This window comes from Scylla paramamosain, unplaced genomic scaffold (genome assembly GCF_035594125.1).
Source record: "Scylla paramamosain isolate STU-SP2022 unplaced genomic scaffold, ASM3559412v1 Contig171, whole genome shotgun sequence".
NCBI classification, from domain to species: Eukaryota; Metazoa; Arthropoda; class Malacostraca; order Decapoda; family Portunidae; genus Scylla; species Scylla paramamosain.
Window position 1 is genome coordinate 24,189 of NW_026973836.1, and position 10,812 is coordinate 35,000.

The 10,812-nt window shown below is 40.4% G+C and overlaps 1 protein-coding gene and 1 long non-coding RNA gene across 13 annotated transcripts in view; one reads left to right on the forward strand and one right to left on the reverse strand.

Moving 5' to 3' along the window:
• The first annotated feature begins 243 nt into the window (after positions 1 to 243).
• The window catches only part of LOC135099660 (probable E3 ubiquitin-protein ligase HERC4), a 31,410-nt gene continuing 20,841 nt past the window's right edge, over positions 244 to 10,812 (forward strand). The window contains exons 1-8 of one of the 12 annotated variants that reach the window (XR_010268218.1): positions 514 to 1,167; positions 1,836 to 2,040; positions 2,831 to 3,004; positions 4,284 to 4,389; positions 4,861 to 5,020; positions 5,587 to 5,677; positions 6,237 to 6,372; positions 7,131 to 7,698. The gene's annotated coding sequence lies outside the window, so the exon portion shown is untranslated. Of the gene's footprint in view, positions 1,168 to 1,835; positions 2,041 to 2,830; positions 3,005 to 4,283; positions 4,390 to 4,860; positions 5,031 to 5,586; positions 5,678 to 6,236; positions 7,699 to 10,812 lie in introns of those variants that run through there. The other 11 variants (XR_010268216.1, XR_010268222.1, XR_010268220.1 and 8 more) reach the window with 11 other exon arrangements.
• LOC135099663 (uncharacterized) lies at positions 5,265 to 7,780 on the reverse strand. The gene is made up of 2 exons (XR_010268232.1): positions 7,677 to 7,780; positions 5,265 to 5,692 (listed from the first exon to the last, which is right to left on the reverse strand). It is a non-coding gene; the product is annotated as an uncharacterized LOC135099663 (long non-coding RNA).

Here is a 10,812-nt window from a genome sequence, read left to right on the forward strand (position 1 = left end):
GAAAATTGTGTTTCTGGGTTGTTTTAGGGGAGGAAAATTGTCTTTCTAGGTGTTTTAGGAGAGTAAAATTGTTTCTGGGTGTTTTTGGGGAGGAAAATTGTGTTGCTAGATGTTTTTGGGGAGGAAAATTGTTTATGGGTGTTTTTGGGGAGGAAAAATGTGTTTCTAGGTGTTTCTGGTGTGTGTGTGTGTGTGTGTGTGTGTTGCCTTGTCTTTCGTTGTACAGATGCTTATGCAGTGTGTGTGTGTGTGTGTGTGTGTGTGTGTGTGTGTGTGTGTGTGTGTGTTGCCTTGTCTTTCGTTGTACAGATGCTTATGCAGTGTGTGTGTGTGTGTGTGTGTGTGTGTGTGTGTTGCCTTGTCTTTCGTTGTACAGATGCTTATGCAGTGTGTGTGTGTGTGTGTGTGTGTGTGTGTGTGTGTGTGTGTGTGTGTGTGTGTGTGTGTGTTGCCTTGTCTTTCGTTGTACAGATGCTTATGCAGTGTGTGTGTGTGTGTGTGTGTGTGTGTGTGTGTGTGTGTGTGTGTGTGTGTGTGTGTGTGTTGCCTTGTCTTTCGTTGTAGCCTTCAGAAAAAAAATATTAAAGTTTTTACAGTGGGAAAATTTTGGTGGTGAGTGAGAAAATGACTCAAATATTACCTGAAATTTAACCTGATGTGGTGGAGCCTCACACTCCTCAGCTGCCCCTAACCAAACCTAACCTAACCCAAAGAAGCCTACCCGAACTTCTGTCTGGTGCTTCCTCCTCCCCAAGACTGGCTATCTCGTGTCATAATCCCAAGCTAGCCTAACCTAACCCTACCTAACCTAACCTAAGCAATTCTAACCTAGCCAAACCTTATCTAAGCAAGCCTAACCTAGCCAAGCCTAACCTAACCTAAAGAAGCCTACCCTAACCTAACCTAGCCTAACCTAACCTAACCTAACCTAACCTAGCCTAACATAACCTAATCTCGTCTAACTTAACGAAGCATAGCCAAACCTAACCTAACCTACATCCTCTTCCCACGGCCCCACTTAACCAAACCTAACGTAACTTTCAGAGCAACGGCAACCCTCCAATCCGGCAAGCAGTTGGCGGCAGCGATGGCGGTGGCGGCAGCAGTGGTGGCGAGGCGGACGGCAGGGACAGAGGGGCAGTACAGGGTGCGGACATCAAGGAGAAGGTGAGCAGGGTGTTGTGTTGGTGTGTGTTGCTAAGCTGAGATGCAATATTTGTCACTCAACACTCGTGCAACACTGCCTCCATGCACAAGTGTGTCGGGAAAATGATTTAAAGTCGTAAAAATGTTCTTGTTTTACTTTATTTATTTATTTATTTATTTTGTTTTATTTTTTGTATATATAGGAGGGACACTGGTCAAAGGGAACTAAGTACAATAAGAAAAAAATACTGAGAAAAAATAAAAGATAAAAAAGACCTCACTTAACCTAACCTAACCTAACATAAGCTAACTTAACCTAAAATAACGTAGCCTAACCTCTTTTAACCTAACATAACTTAACCTAACTTAACTTAACCTAACTTAACTTAACCTAACCTAACCTAACTTAACCTAACCTCTTTTAACCTAACCTAACCTAACTTAACCTAACATAACTTAACCTAACCTCACTTAACCTCACTTAACCTAACCTAACGTAACTTAACCTAACCTAACCTAACCTCACTTAACCTAACCTCACTTAACCTAACCTCACTTAACCTCACTTAACCTAACCTAACGTAACTTAACCTAACCTAACCTAACCTCACTTAACCTAACCTCACTTAACCTAACCTAACCTAACCTCACTTAACCTAACGTAACCTAACCTAACCTAACACCCACAGAGGAACGCACGGACAAGCAAGGTGTTATTCGGCAGTCTGATCCTGGACCTGGTCGGCTTCATGGCGGTGGTGCCTCTGTGTCCTGCTCTCCTTGACTGTTACTCCAAGCACAACACCAGCGGCTTGTATTCCTCTCAGCTCTCCTGTGTGACTTATTACCAACATATCATCGGTTTCGCTGCGAGGTTCCATTCTGTCTTGTTTGGTAATTGAGTGGGTTTGTTGTGTTTTGTATTGGTTTATATATTTTTAGCTTGTTTTTATTATTATTTTTTTCAATTTTTTTTATCCTATTATCTATTTATTTATTTTTTGTTTGTTTGTTTGTTTACAGGGTGTGTGTGTGTGTTTGTTTGTGTTCCTGCTGTTCAGTATTGCAGCTTGTTTTCTTTATTATTGTTATTTTGTGTTTTATTCTATTTCAGTGTTCTGAGGGAGTCTTCAGGTGTTTTTGGGGTGTTTTTGGAGTGTTTTGGGGTGTTTTTGGTGTGTTGTGAAGTGTTTTGATGTGTTTTGGGGTGGTTAAGGGGTGTTTTGAAGTGTTTTGTGGTGTTGTGGAGGTGTTTTGGGATTTTTGGTGTGTTTTAAAGTGTTTTGGGATGTTTTTGGAATGTTTTGATGTGTTTTGAAATGTTTAGGAGTATTTTTGGAGTATTTTGGTGTGTTTTTGGAGTGTTTTGGGATGTGTTTGTAGTGTTTTGGGGTGTTTTGGGGTATTTTGAAGGTGTTTTGGTGTGTTTTTGGAGTGTTTTGGGGTATTTTGGGATGTTTTGGTGTGTGTTGGGTTATTTTGAGAGTGTTTTGGTGTGTTTTGGAATATTTTGAGGGTGTTTAAAGGTGTTGTGGTAGTTTAAAATACATTGTTAGTTTACTTTTTTTTACTTTTTATTTTCTTATGCATTATTTTATTTCTTATTTATATTGTGGTGTGTTGTCGGTGTGTCCTAACCTAACCTAACCAGCCTACCCTCTCCTAACCTCCCCTCAACCCACAGGCACTGATTGGCGTGACATTCAGCATAGGCTTCACCGTCGGGCACACTGTGGGGCCTGCGTTCTCCCGCTGGGGAAGTACTGGGTGGTTCGCGGCCTCGGCTGTCTACGCACGCACTCTCACTGTGGCTAACATAATATTCTTTGCTGTCTTCTTCCAGGAATTGCTGCCTGAGGTGTGTGTGTGTGTGTGTGTCTCTCATTTTTTTTTTTTTATTATGTATATTTTTTTTGTTTTTGTATAATTTTTGCTTATTTTTTTTTTCCTTTCATTTTTTCTTTCTTTGCTTATTTTGTAATTTGTTTGTATTTCCTTGTGTCTCTGAATGTTGTTAAAGAAAGGTGCATTGTGAGTAAAGCATCATTTTCTCTTTCCTTTCCTCATTTCTTTACTTTTCCCTCTTATTCCTTCCTTTCTGTCATCATTACAAACCCTTTCTATTCATTACAAACCCTTTCTCTCATTTTCCTTACCATAAACCATCAAAACATCTTAACAATCTCATTTAAATCACTTTTCTTCTCATTATCATCTGTTTGTTTACATTCTCTTGCTTTCTTTCACTTATTAATTCATTACACTCCTGTTTGTGTGTTTAGGAATGTTTTGAGATATTTTGGGGTGTTTTGGAGGTGTTTTGGGGTGTTTTTTCAAGTGTTTTGAGGTAAATTGTCTGTTTTTTGGGTATATTTGTCTGTTTTTGTCTGTTTTTTGGGTATTATTGGGGTTTTGGAGGTGTTTTGGGGGTGTTTTTGCAAGTGTTTTGAGTTAAATTGTCTGTTTTTGGGTGTTTAATGGTGTTTTGGGAGTGTTTTGCAAGTTTTTGAGGTAAATAGTGTGTTTTGGGGTGTTTAATGGTGTTTTGAGAGTGTTTTGAGGTAAATTGTCTGTTTTTGGGTGTTTAATGGTGTTTTGGGAGTGTTTTGCAAGTTTTTGAGGTAAATAGTGTGTTTTGGGGTGTTTAATGGTGTTTTGGGAGTGTTTTGCAAGTGTTTTGAGGTAAATAGTGTGTTTTGGGGTGTTTAATGGTGTTTTGAGAGTGTTTTGCAAGTGTTTTGAGGTAAATAGTGTGATTTGGGGTGTTTAATTTTGTTTTGGGAGTGTTTTGCAAGTGTTTTGAGGTAAATAGTGTGTTTTGGGGTGTTTAATGGTGTTTTGAGAGTGTTTTGCAAGTGTTTTGAGGTAAATAGTTTGTTTTGGGGTGTTTAATGGTGTTTTGGTGGTGTTTCAGGGTTATATAGGGGTGTTTGGGGGTGATCTAGGGTAAGTAGTGTTATCAAGGCTGTAGTGGAAGTTACTGTGGGTTTTCAAAGGGTGTTTCCATGGTGATTCACTTGTATTTTATCCCTTGTACAGTAAAACTCCCTTTCCCTGAGTTGGCAACACTGTTTGTTTACGTTCGCTGTTGTCTCGTCGTGTGTGAGTCAGATTTGTGTCTTGTTCTTCCACCGCAGGGCAGAAGGAGGAGGGACATTGGTGCCAGTTTGACCGAGGCTTGGGAGGTGATCAATCCTAGGGCTCTGTTCTCCGTCAGCTGTGTCAAGGGCCTGGGCAGAGAAGGTGTGTGTGTGTGTGTTTGTATGTTCAGTATTCTGTGTTTGTTCGTGTTTGTAGTATTGTGTGTGTGTGTGTGTGTGTGTGTGTGTGTGTGTGTACTAGCAAATATTCCTTTATGTTTACTCCTGAAACACACACACACACACACACACACACACACACACACACACACACACACACACACACACACACACACACACACACACACCACCTCCCGTTCCTCCTCCTCCTCCTCTCCCTTCATTCATACACACACACACACACACACACACACACACACACACACACACACACACACACACACACACACACACACACACACACACACACACACACACACACTACCTCCCGTTCCTCCTCCTACTCCTCCTCTCCCTTCATTCATAAACATCTGTCTTTCTCTCTCTCTGTAGAACGCATGAAATTAATACAACTTAGCCGAGTTTACTTCCTCTACCTGTTCCTGTATTCCAGCCTGGAGTTAACGCTGATCTTCGCGACCCACCACAAGCATAGTTACGACTCGTTGGCGCAGGACCGCAAGTTTTCCTTCCTGGGCCTGGTCATGGCAATTACACAGAGAGGGTTTATGCGAAGTGTTAAGACTGGAACTGAAAAAGCAACTGCCAATTAGGTGTTCTGGGGTTTGTGTGTGTGTGTGTGTGTGTGTGTGTGTGTTGGAGAGGGTTTGTGTGTGTGTGTGGCCGGGAAAGGGTTGCCTGTGTGTGTGTTTTCAAGGGTGTTTTTCATGGTTCGAGTTTAACAGGGTGTAGTGGAAGTTACTGGGGTTTTCAAGGGTGTTTTTCATGGTTTTTGTTTAACAGGGTGTAGTGGAAGTTACTGGGGTTCTCAAGGGTGTTTTCATGGTTTTTGTTTAACAGGGTGTAATGGAAGTTACTGGGGTTTTCAAGGGTGTTTTCATGGTTCGAGTTTAACAGGGTGTAGTGGAAGTTACTGGGGTTTTCAAGGGTGTTTTCATGGTTCTAGTCTAACAGGCTGTAGTGCAAGTTACTGGGGTTTTCAAGGGTGTTTTCATGGTTCTAGTTTAATGGGCTGTAGTGGAAGTTACTGAGGTTTACAAAGTATATTTTCAAATCTATATTTTTACTGTGTAGAATTACAATATAAAACAACAGGATTTATCAGTAACACTATTATTAAACCCACCACTGCCTCCACTACCACCCTCACCATCCACAGTGGTTAATGACGATGACTCCTGCTTTCATCCTCATCGGGGCTAGCAAGACCAACCTGGGGCTGTACTCTGGACTGACGCTGTATGCCATAGGTGGGTCTGTAGGGGCTGGGATAACAGATAATTTAAATAAACACTCAAACACTTTTAAAAACACAAAATTCATGCTGGTATACACTTAAAAACACACTGAAATACTTACTAAGACTGGTGTACACATGTAAACTTGTACACAAACACTGGTGTACACTCAGAAACACACAGACACTTGGTAAGGCTGGTACACACACACAAACCCATAAGAGATACTGGTATATGCTCACAAACCTCTACATATATTAAGTAAGGCTTGTATACACCAATCTAAATGTAGGTTGAAGAGATACCTTTTACTCTCTCTTTCTCTCTTTCTCTCTCTCTGTCCTACACCTCAGTACACCCCTGCTATCCACCCTTACACCATAAATACACCCTATCTGACCTCTGCATCTTATTAAACTACCCTGTTTGTCCCCTACATCCTCAGTTTCTCCCCTACACCCTCAGTAAACCCTGTGTATCTTACCTGTTTGTCTGTCTGTGTGTCTATCCCCTTACACTTCATAACACCCCTGCCAGCCCCCTGCTTACCACCCCCCCTCCCCTCTCTTAGGTTCCTCTTTGATGGTGCCCTGCCTCACTGCCCTCGCCTCCTGTCACAGCACGGCCTCTCACAAGGGTACCCTGTTTGGCATTCGGAGGTCACCAGGGGCTGTTCCAAGGGCGTTCGGACCTGTTGTGACCAATAGGTTTGTTTGTGTTGTTCGAGAGTGTTTAGCTGTGTTTTGTGTGTTTTTTGGTGTGTTTTGAGGTGTTTTGGGGGTGTTTTTGGGTGTTTTAAGGGTGTTTTGGGTGTATTTTTGGGTGTTTTGGTATGTTTGGCTGTGTTTTGTGTGTGTTTTTGGTGTGTTTTGAGGTGTTTTGGATGTGTTTTGGGGTGTTTTTGGGTGTTTTGGGTGTATTTTTGGGTGATTTGGGTGTTTTGGTACGTTTAGCTGTGTTTTTGGTGTGTTTTGGGGTGTTTTGGGTGTATTTTAGAGTGTTTTGCTGTGTTTTGTGTGTGTTTTTGGTGTGTTTGGGGGGTGTTTTGGGGTGTTTTTGCGTGTGTTTTGTGTGTTTGGAAGTCTGAGGCTGTGTTTTTGGGTGTTTTGGGTGTATTTTACGGTGTTTTAGGATGTTTAGCTGTGTTTTGTGTGTGTTTTTAGTGTGTTTTGGGGTGTTTTGGATGTGTTTGTGGGTGTTTTGGGTGTTTTGGTATGTTTGGCTGTGTTTTGTGTGTGTTTTGGATGTGTTTGGGTGTGTTTGAGGGTGTTTTGGGGGTGTTTGGATGTGTATGGATATATTTAAGGGTGTTTTTGGTGTGTTTGGGGGTGTAGAGGTGTGTTTGGGTGTGTGGGACAATGTTTTGGGGGTGTTTGGGGGTGTAGAGGTGTGTGTTGGTGTGTTTGGGTGTATTTTGTTGTGTTGTCTGTGTTGTTTGGGTCTCTCTCTCTCTCTCTCTCTGCAGGATTCTGGGTAATGTGGGCAGAAGTGTGCTATATTGTAGACAGCCTCTCCATGCTGCTGCCGCTAGTGATGCAGCAGGCCTACTGAGCTCCCTGCCACGCCCTCAGCCTGTTTATATTAGCCAGGTTAAGGAGGAAGGATGTTGGGCTGATGTTGGCCTATTTATGTGGTTTTTGGGCTAGTTTTGGGCGGTTTTTTGTCACGTGTTCCTTCTTTTGGGCTAGTTTTGGGCGGTTTTTTGTCGTGTTCCTTCTTTTGGGCTATCATTATCTATTTTTGTTCTTTTATTTTTCATGGTTCCAGTGACAGTTTAAGAGGCTGTGGTGGAAGTTATTAGGGTTTTCAAGGGTGTTTTCATGGTTCCAGTGACAGTTTAAGAGGCTGTGGTGGAAGTTATTGCGGTTTTCAAGGGTGTTTTTATGGTTCTAAAATTTAACATGCTGTAGTGGAAGTTATTAGGGTTTTCAAGGGTGTTTTCATGGTTCCAGTGATAGTCTAAGAGGCTGTAGTGTGCAAACTCTCTTGTCAGGGTGTAAACTCACCTTACCTTAATAAAATGTTGATTAATATTCCTCTAGTTTCATTTTTCACTCATATTTTTGTGTTGACTGTCTTGTAGGGAGCTTACGGTGTGTGTGTGTCTGTTTCTCCTATAATGAGGATGATAATGATGATATTGATAAAGAAAAACAAATAAAACAATACTTATAAAAATTAAGTATTTTTTTTTTATATATATTTTCACCAATAATTAAAAGGAATCATAAAATGTTTTCTTTTCTAAATATTATGTAACCAAAAAACTAACGTCATTCAAAATAACAACAGTAATAATAATAATAATAATAATAGTATGAGAACCAATATTACTGTATGTTATATATGCGTATTACCATATATTTAGTTTGAATATATTTGTGGGAGTCCTTGTATGTGCACGTGAGGCCCCCGTTAGCAAGATTTGGCGGGAGAGTTCGCTTAGGGACGCCAACCCACGCGCAGTTACCGCCAAGAATTAGCCGCGAGTGGGGGTGCGCTTCCCTTGCTGCCTTTCTCTTCCTTTGTTCTGCTCTGTTTGTTGTCGCAGTACAAGAGAAGAGTGCAGATAAATAGTTTGTGATCCCAGGAGAACACAAGAATCCGTGATATGAAGAAAAAACGGGGAAAAGTAAGTATATTATGGTGATGTGTGTGTGTGTGTGTGCGTGGACGCGTGGCTGGTGACCGTTCCTTTCCGGTGCTGGCCACAAGCTTTTGGTTATGTCAGGCCTCCACCACTGCCATGTGTAGGTCTGGAGGTCAGGTCAGGTCATGTTAGGTCACCATCAGTGTCACGTGTAGGCCTCGTGAGTTTTTGCAGCTTGGTCATGATGCTCGAGTCGTTAAATTTGAAGAGACGTAGGCCATCTTGCCGTTACCTTCACTATGATTTTATTACATCTCCACTATATACGTGTTTGTACCTCGCAGCTTCCCGTATTGAGTTAATGCATCTTCACTACATGCCAGCCGTTATTTCGTGGAGTTTTTGGTGTCAGTTTAATGCATCTTCACTACATGCCAGCCGTTATTTCGTGGAGTTTTTGGTGTCAGTTTAATGCATCTTCACTACATGCCAGCCGTTATTTCGTGGAGTTTTGGTGTCAGTTTCGCTTATTTATTTTATATCGACACTACGCCAACTAACTCCTTATTTCGTGTTTCGGCCTTGCATTTATTTATTTTTTTCTTATTTTCATCTTCCCTACATCAACTAACTGCTTATTTCATACTGTGGCCTTGCAGTTTCCCTTATTTTCCTATTTTTTTTTTTTTTTTTTATCTTCGCTACATCAACTGACTGCGTATTTATTTGGATTTCCCCTTATTTTCTTGTGTTCATCTTCACTACTCTAACCAACTGATTTCGTGGTGTTTTAGCCTTGTATTTTTTCACTTATTTATTTTTCATCTTCACTACGTAAGTCTTATATTTCAAATTTTGGCCTTTTATTTATTTATTTATTTATTTTATTTATTTATTTATTTATTTATTTATTTATTTATTTATTTTTATATATATAACTATACCAACTAAGTCATTTTGTGATTTTTGATGTTGCAGTTTTCCTTATTTTGTTATTTTAATATTTCCTTAACGTAAGTCTTATTTCAAATTTTGGCCTTTTATTTATTTATTTATTTATTTATTTATTTATTTATTTATTTTTTATTTTTTTATATATATATAACTATACCAACTAAGTCATTTTGTTATTTTTATATTGCAGTTTTCCTTATTTTGTTATTTTAATATTTCCTTAACAATATTAAGTTGAACCCATAACTTGTCCTGCCTCCTCCTCCTCCTCCTCCTCCTCCTCCTCCTCCTCCTCCTCCTCTTATATTTAATTTGATCTTTCAGGAGAAGAAAAAAGAAGAAAAGAGGAGGAGAAAGAGAAGATGAATGAAATGAAGTCCATCATTACAGAAGAAGAGGAAGCAGAGGAAGAGGCAGCCCTATACCTCTCAAGAAACTACAAGGTTCTTCAGTAAGTATTTACCTACTTAGTTGTGCTTTGTGGGAAAAGAGTTATGCTCATGCTGTCCTCCTTATCTTTTAATATCTAACTAAGCCTTAAATCCATGTAGACTTTATGCATTTATCATCTCATCCAGACTACTCCATACATCGGTACTTCTACACGAGAAACTATACTTTGTGACGTCTCTCCTACGAGCACTAGAATAAAAACTCACTTAGTTTGTAACACGATCTGCCTCTTGTAAATCCAAATTGTTGCTTCATTATTTCATTTCCTTCTAGGTACTGCAACCATTTATCCTTCACCAGTCACACATTTTGCACACCACACTTGTTAGAGACACAGGTCTATAGTTTAAGGGCTTCTCTTTACTACCACTTTTGTATATTGCCACTATGATGACTCTCTTCCATTCAATTGGGACTCTAGTTTCAATTAAAGAGCTCTCAATGATATATGTTACCCATGTCAGCTGCTGATTGCACTTTTTTAGTATCCATCCTGACACTCCATCAGGTCCAGGGGCCTTCCTAATGTCTAGTCCCTCCATCTGTTTGTGGACATCCTCTTGAGTCACTTGGATTTCCCCCAGAGCCATTTCTTCACTCATCTCACTCTACCACACAAATGTTTCCTCTTTTGTGAATACTGATTGAAAACTCTTGAATCATTATCTCTGCCAGTTGAGTTGGATCCTCACACATCTGACCTTTCACCTTCAATCTGCTTCTTCTTCTTCTTTCTCTGGTAAACTCTGGAACTCCCTGCCTGCTTCTGTATTTCCACCTTCCTATGACTTGAATTCCTTCAAGAGGGAGGTTTCAAGACACTTATTCATCAATTTTTGACCACTGCTTTGACCCTTTTATGGGACTGCCATTTCACTGGACATTATTTTGTTATAGGATTTTTGTTGCCCTTGGCCAGTGTCCCTCCTACATAAAAAAAATATAATTAATTTCTTGTAGTGTAGTTTTGCCAAGCTCCTGCATATTTTTCTTGTGCCATCTAATCCATGGTGTTTCCCTCTCCTCCCTAGCTAGTTCACATCTGTTATACCTGAAGCTGCACCGGATGGGCACCAGTTGGCTCTCAGGGGATGTGTTTCTACTGATCACACCCATCATCGGAGGGTCCAGGAAGGGCAGTTCTCTCTCT